The sequence below is a fragment of the Rhinoraja longicauda genome, unplaced genomic scaffold (assembly GCF_053455715.1).
Source record: "Rhinoraja longicauda isolate Sanriku21f unplaced genomic scaffold, sRhiLon1.1 Scf000699, whole genome shotgun sequence".
NCBI lineage: Eukaryota > Metazoa > Chordata > Chondrichthyes > Rajiformes > Arhynchobatidae > Rhinoraja > Rhinoraja longicauda.
Window position 1 is genome coordinate 1 of NW_027601915.1, and position 7,000 is coordinate 7,000.

The window sequence follows — 7,000 nt, forward strand, 5'->3', positions numbered from 1 at the left end:
GAAGCTAACTTAACGCACATATTCACAAACTGTGAAAAAATCACTAAATTCTGGACAGAAATATTTAAAATAATTTCGAATGTTGTTAATATGAAGCTGATCCCTGACTCAAACTTAATAATACTGGGAATATTAGAAACAGATCAATTAATAACAATGAATCAAATAATTTTTATTGATTATAGTTTAATAATTGGGAAAAAATTAATATTGAAATTCTGGAAAGGTCCTACATCCCCCACAATTAAAATGTGGATTACAGGAATGTCGGAGACACTTCATCTGGAAAGATTGAGACTTGTACTAATGGACAGGTTGAATCTTTTCAGAGGAATATGGTCTCCATTTATTGCATATTTAAAGGGTCAAAATGGCTTGGTGCGAGGACCTGACCGTGGCCTGAATAATGGAATGGAGGAAGAATTATGTATAATAAATCATGGATATATCTCCAATGATAGATAACTTTTTTAATACTCCATTCATTTCTCCAATTTGGATTTCTTATTTTTATTTTATTTTTCTCTATCTTTCCCTCTCTGGAAAAAAAGTATAGAAATATGTAAGACATAATTGTTAATATTAATAATATTACGAATGTATGTGATAAGGATATTTTATTAATATGTACTTATGTTTAATAAAAATATTTATCAAAAGAATAGCACATCACAGAAACATCCCTATGGCCCACAATCTCTATGCCGAATGCAGCACGATAAAATTAATCATATCTCCTTGCAAAAGATGTTATAGAGGTATATAAAAACATGAGGGCAATAAGTAGGGTAAACGTGCATGGTCTTTTCCCAAGTGTTGGGGAATCAAGAACCAGTAGACATAGGTTTAAGGTAAGAGGGGAAAAAATTAACAGGAACCTGGGAGCAATTTTTTCACTCAGAGGATGGTGGGTAAATGGAACATGCTGCCCGTGGATGTAGTTGATGCAGGACTATAATGGCATTAAAAAGATACTTGGACAGGTACATGGAAAGGTTTAGAAGGAAATGGGCCAATGGGACTACCTAAACTAGGGGATCTTAGCCGACATTAATGAATTGGGCCGAAGGGTTTTTTCCCTGCTGCACGACGACATATGATCAATATCCCTCCATTCCCTGCAGGTCCACGAGCCTATCTGTAAACCTCTCCGATGCCACTATTGTATCTGCTTCCTCACCACCCATGGCAGGATGTTCCAGGCACCCATCACTCTGCGTTAAAAAAAACTAAACCTACACATCTACTTTAAACTTTGTCTCTCTCACCTTAAATCTATTCCCTCTTGTGTTTGACAATTTCACATTGGGAAAGAAGGTCTAACTGACTAGTCTCTGTATACCTCTCGTAACTTTATATACTTCCATCAGCTATCCTCTCCTTGTAGGTAATAGCCCATAATCCAGCCAGACATTATACCCATGGCCTCCAGCTTTAGTCAGCCTATAGAGGCCTCCAACCTCTGCCTTGGTAAAATGAATGCAAGCATCAATCTTATCTATGCCCCTCGTAATTTAATAAACCTCGGCAAGGTCACCCCACAGCCTCCTTCACTCCAAAAAAGAAACAGCCCCCACGCATCCAGGCTCTCCTCACATCTTGAGCACTCCTGTCCCGGCAACATCCTTCTGCAACCACTCTATCTCAATCATATTCTTCCAAATACATGGTGATCAGAAATGCACATGATACTCATGTAGACTCACTAATGTTCTATCCAGATGTAACATGATGTCCTTCCTAACCCTTCACTCAATGTCCTGTCCAATGAAGGCAACAGCGCCATATGCCTTCTTCACACTAAATGACAGGACCCAGGAGAGTAACACTGTAAATGACAGAGCCCAGGAGTTTAACACTGTAAATGACAGGACCCAGGAGTGTAACACTGTAAATGACAGGGCTCAGGAGTGTAACACTGTAAATGACAGAGCCCAGGAGTTTAATACTGTATGGAGGATGGTGACGGCAGAGGCTATCACAACATTTCAGAAGTATCGAGATGAGCACTTGAATCACCAAGGCCTAGAAGGTGACAGATCATATGTTGATATCTGGGAATGATATAAATTGATACTTAATGATCAGTATGGACAAGGTGAACTGAATGCCTTGTATCCGTGTTGTATGACACTTTGACTCTATCAGTTGAAGCCTGGGGCAGATCAGTTATGATTGCATTGACACAGGGCAGGCAATCTACTTTTGTTCCTGTTTTACTGTGTTCCTGTGAGAAGACACTGAGTGATCTTGGCAGTCATTGATGGAGGATTCTAATTCAATGATAAATAATGCAGTGGTGGAACAGCAGAAAAGGACACAGGAAATTCACTCCTTGGTCGAGCAGGCCAAAACTTTATAACTCGGGAGTGCAGGAAGATGAGGGGTGATATTATAGAGGCGTATCATTTCATGCGAGGAATACATAGTATAAATGCACAATCTTTTCCCCAGAGTAGGGGAATCAAAACCAGAGGCCATGGATTGAAGGTGAGGAGGGAAAGATTGAATAGGAAGGAACCTGAGGGGCAACTTTTTTTTTAAATGCAAAGGGTGGTAGGTATATGGAACGAGCTGCCAGTGGAGGTAATTGAGACAGCTACTTTCACAACAAGTACATGGATAGGATAGGTCGTCGTGGACATGTTGGGCCAAAAGGCTTGTTTCCACACTGTATGACTCTATGACTTTCCCAGTCCGAGCTCCCTCTCTCACCTCAGCCTTGCTTCCATCCGTTGCTGAATGTTCCTGTGACTTTTCCCCGGCCGTTTTCTCTGCCTCAGACATGGAGAGTCCATTGTACTCAGTCAGTGAGCTTCCTAAAACATACACAATACTAAGAAGCATCATTGGACAGAGGGCTCTGACTATTGGATCTTTAATGGATAGAGGATGTTGAAGAATATCTACTGGACACGTCCATACAACACCACGGGCAATGCAATGGATCTTCTATAACTTTAATGGACAATTATAATCGAACTGCCCACCAAAGAAATGTCCAATCTAACCAACACCAATTCCATGCTTAAAAATGACACCAGCTCCTCCCACGCTTCTTCATCTAATCCCAGTACACTGAGCATCCATTGCAGTCCCCATTTAGTTACTCAACCTGCCTTTGAATACTTGCACACACAAGAACCGCGCCAGTGGATATGCAATGTACATAGAGCATTGGATAGAAAACTTCCACAGGACAATCACTGTGCCAGACATTGGTCACTGGGCTTGGGATCAGTAACGGGCTAACGGCACACAGGGCCTGGGCAGCTGAAGACAAAGCCATTAATTGTGAAGCTGTTAAATTTGTGGATAACAGGTCAGAATTAGAGTGGCTGAGAGAGCCAACCACTGAAGGTAATGGTGGGGGATATGTGATAGGAAGGGACAAGGCCATGGAAGGCATTTAAAACCAGGTTATGAATTTTATGACCAGGATCAGCAGTAACAGGTGAATGAGATTGGCACAAATTGGGAAATAGGGAAAATTCTGCCTTTGCTTTCAAACTGTAATAAATAAACTTTCCATTTCTCTCCCCTTTCACTGCCCCCTAACACCGTCTGCAACTCAAACACCTCCTTCTTATGCCCATCCATTCATTAGTTTGTCTCTCTCACTCTGTGCCTCTCCAGCTGTTGTCTCTTTCACTGCCCATTGGAAAATCCCTCTCTCGTTCCACATTCCCAACTTTTGTTCAGTTTGCCACTGTGAAATTTGGCCAGTTATCTGGGATCCTGAAGTGCAAGATGCCTTATTCTCATTGAACTGCCATTATAAATATGACAACAGAACAGGGGAGAATGGAACAGTGGAGCATTTCCATTGGAACTGCAATGTCCAGTTATGTCAGTGTGAATTATTAAGATACTGCACGGAAACAGGCCAATCAGTCCAATAATTCAGAGATAAACACAAAAAGCTGGAGTAACTCAGTGGGACAGGCAGCATCTCTGCAGAGAAGGAATGGGTGATGTATTGGTTCTCGACCCATCTAAAGAAGGTTCTCAACCCAAAACGTCACCCATTTCTTCTCCCCAGAGATGCTGCCTGTCCCACTGAGTTACTCCAGCTGTTTGTATGTATCTTCAGTTTAAACGAGCATCTACAGTTCCTTCCTACACTAGTCCATAATTTCAAACTGCCTTGAAAACCTTTTGCCTCCCATCCCCCCACTCCACCAACTCTCCGTTTGTCCTTTTTTCATCTGTGGCGTAGACATTAGAAAATAAACAATAGACAATAGGTGCAGGAGTAGGCCATTTGAGCCAGCACCACCATTCAATATGAATATGGCTGATCATTCTCAATCAGTACCCCGTTCCTGCCTTCTCCCTATACCCCCTGACTCGGCTATCCTTAAGAGCTCTATCTAGCTCTCTCTTGAAAGCATCCAGAGAATTGGCCTCCTGAGGCAGAGAATTCTCTGCCTTCTGAGGCAGAGAATTCCACAGATTTACAACTCTCTGGGTGAAAAAGTTCTTTCTCATCTCCGTTCTAATTGGCCTACCGCTTATTCTTAAACTGTGGCCCCTAGTTCTGGACTCCCCCAACATTGGGAACATGTTTCCTGCCTCCAACGTGTCCAATCCCTTAATAATCTTATATGTTTCAATAAAATGCTCTCATCCTCCTAAATTCCAGTGTATGCAAGCCTAATTTGCATCTGTGGCCTTTCACAAAATGTTACCTGTGCCCTGGAGCACCTGTTCAGCCTACGCTGCCTCAGTAGAGCAGGCAAAATAATAAAAGATCCATCCCACCCCGGCCACCGTCTGTTTGTTCATCTGCCCTCTGGTCGACGTTTCAGGTCGATCAAATCCCGAACAAACAGACTTAAGAACAGTTTTTACCCCAGGGCCATACGAGAACTGAACACTACCTTTGCACAAGGCAACACCGTTAAAAAATCTTGTACTTAATATAATTGTATTTAATTGTATTTATGTATTTATTTGTTTTTGCATTTATTGCATATATGTTTGTACGCACCGTCAGGATTGGCTATTTTTTTAATTTCGTTGTACTCGTTGCAATGACAATAAATGAATATTATTATTATTATTATATGAAAAGTACTTTGTTTTCCGTCTAGATATTTCTTGTTACAAACAGGATTGTGGGAATGGTGGCAAATTAATCTGCAGTGCTTCCATTGGAAATGTTATGATGGTAGATTTGAATTTGGTACACAGAAACAAGTATTTAAGCCCTTCCACTCAAACTCCTATGAAAACTGCCTCTATCTGTCCATTCCCTCCTCCTATCCCTATCCCCACCCCTCTGCCACTCCTTTTCCATAAATTCTCGTTTCCTTGTTGCTCAATTTGCATCTGAGCCCTTTCATCAATGGTTACCTGATTCCTTTGTGTGAAAAGTCCCTTCTTCTCAGTCTATGTATTTCCTGGTAAAAACACAGATGATAGAGCAGGGAAGTTAACCCATTAGTAATGTAATAATAATAATAATAATAAACATTTATTTTTTATAGCGCTTTTCCAAATGCTCAAAGTCGCATGACAAAAACACTCAAGACATAAAAACAAACAAACAAACTGTCCTGTTGTGGTTGCAAAAACAAGGGTGTTTTGTATGGAAGTTACTGCAGAGGAACAGGCCATTCAGCCCAACAACATTGACTTGTTTTATACTGCACACCAACATCCTGCAATGTGAAAGCACTGTGCACTCAGCTGTGTTGTGGGACTGCAGCGAACAGAGGGGACTCGACAAGGAACATCCACACAATCATTCCTCGTTCACTAAAAATTACATCAGTTTATCTAAAGATCTGAATTGGAGGCAGCCATATATCTTGGACCATTAAAAATTATGGAGAGTGCTGCAACGAGGGGGACAGATGGGACCACTAAACAGTTTGAAAATCAGCATGAGAACATCGTGACTGAGCTCAACACAGAGGAAATAGTGGAACAAGACATAACACATACTGGCAAACAGGGATCATCAGTTATTCACTCAAGCTTCCAAGGATACTGATTCTCAGTCTGTACAACCACTTATCACTCTCTCCTGTTCCCTCATATTCCAGTCCCCATTTCACCAATTGCCCCCTTGATTCTTTATGTTGAATTTTGCTCAGTTTGCATCCTTCCATTCACCAATGTTACCTGCGCTCCTGATATTGAAAGTTGCTTGTTCGCACTTTCTTCAGTCTGACCAACCCAAAATGGCTTTCCATTCCTTCAGCAAACTCTGCCTGAGCCGTTGTATTACTCCAGCATCTTGCTCAAGATTCCAGTAATTGTTGTTCCCGAATCTTGCTCTCATTTTGCCAGGATGGTTGAAGAGGGCAGAATTGACCAGGACATGTGGTTCCGTTTGACCTGCAATGGCCACAAAGGGAAGATGAATTATTTATGTCTCTGCATATAAACAGGCCGTTCTGCCCAGCAGCTCCATGACATGTTTTACATTCCACATCAACCTCCTGTAACGTGGCAGCTCTGGACACTCAGCTGTGCGGTGGGACTACAGTAACAGAGAGGACTGGAAAAGGAACATCCACAAAATCATTTGTTTTGCACATTGGTGTCAGTGCTCGAGAACTATGATGAGCAGACACCACATGGGGCCTTGGCAGCTGCAAAACTGCCAAGAGTAGAAAATGGTGTTGGGACTTTTGAGTTTAAAGGGAGAGAATGGATAAGCTGTCTATTTTCCCTGGAGCAAGGACAAAACCTGAGCAATGTCTTTATGGAGGTTTATAAAATTGTGAGGAATGTTAGTAAGCTGGATAGTCACAATCTCTTTCTCCAGATAAAAGTCATAGTCAATTCTTTTAAGTCATAGGTTTAAGGAGTGACACATAGGTTTAAGGACTGACACAGATCGAGAGAATGGGTTTAAACCGGGCGAACGGAACTTAATGAAAAACAATGCGAGGTTAAGCACTTGTGTGAAGTATGAAAAGGCAATAGAAATTAAAAGTGGGTGGAGTGCAGACAGATCGAGGTGTTCTTGTGCACGAGACACCTG

General features: G+C 41.6%; 1 long non-coding RNA gene across 1 annotated transcript; it reads right to left on the bottom strand.

Annotated features, from left to right (window-relative positions):
- Positions 1 to 2,684: 2,684 nt before the first annotated feature.
- LOC144591211 (uncharacterized) lies at positions 2,685 to 6,318 on the bottom strand. Its single transcript, XR_013546730.1, has 3 exons — positions 6,133 to 6,318; positions 5,359 to 5,405; positions 2,685 to 2,819 (listed from the first exon to the last, which is right to left on the bottom strand). It is a non-coding gene; the product is annotated as an uncharacterized LOC144591211 (long non-coding RNA).
- Between the last annotated feature and the right edge of the window lie 682 nt (positions 6,319 to 7,000).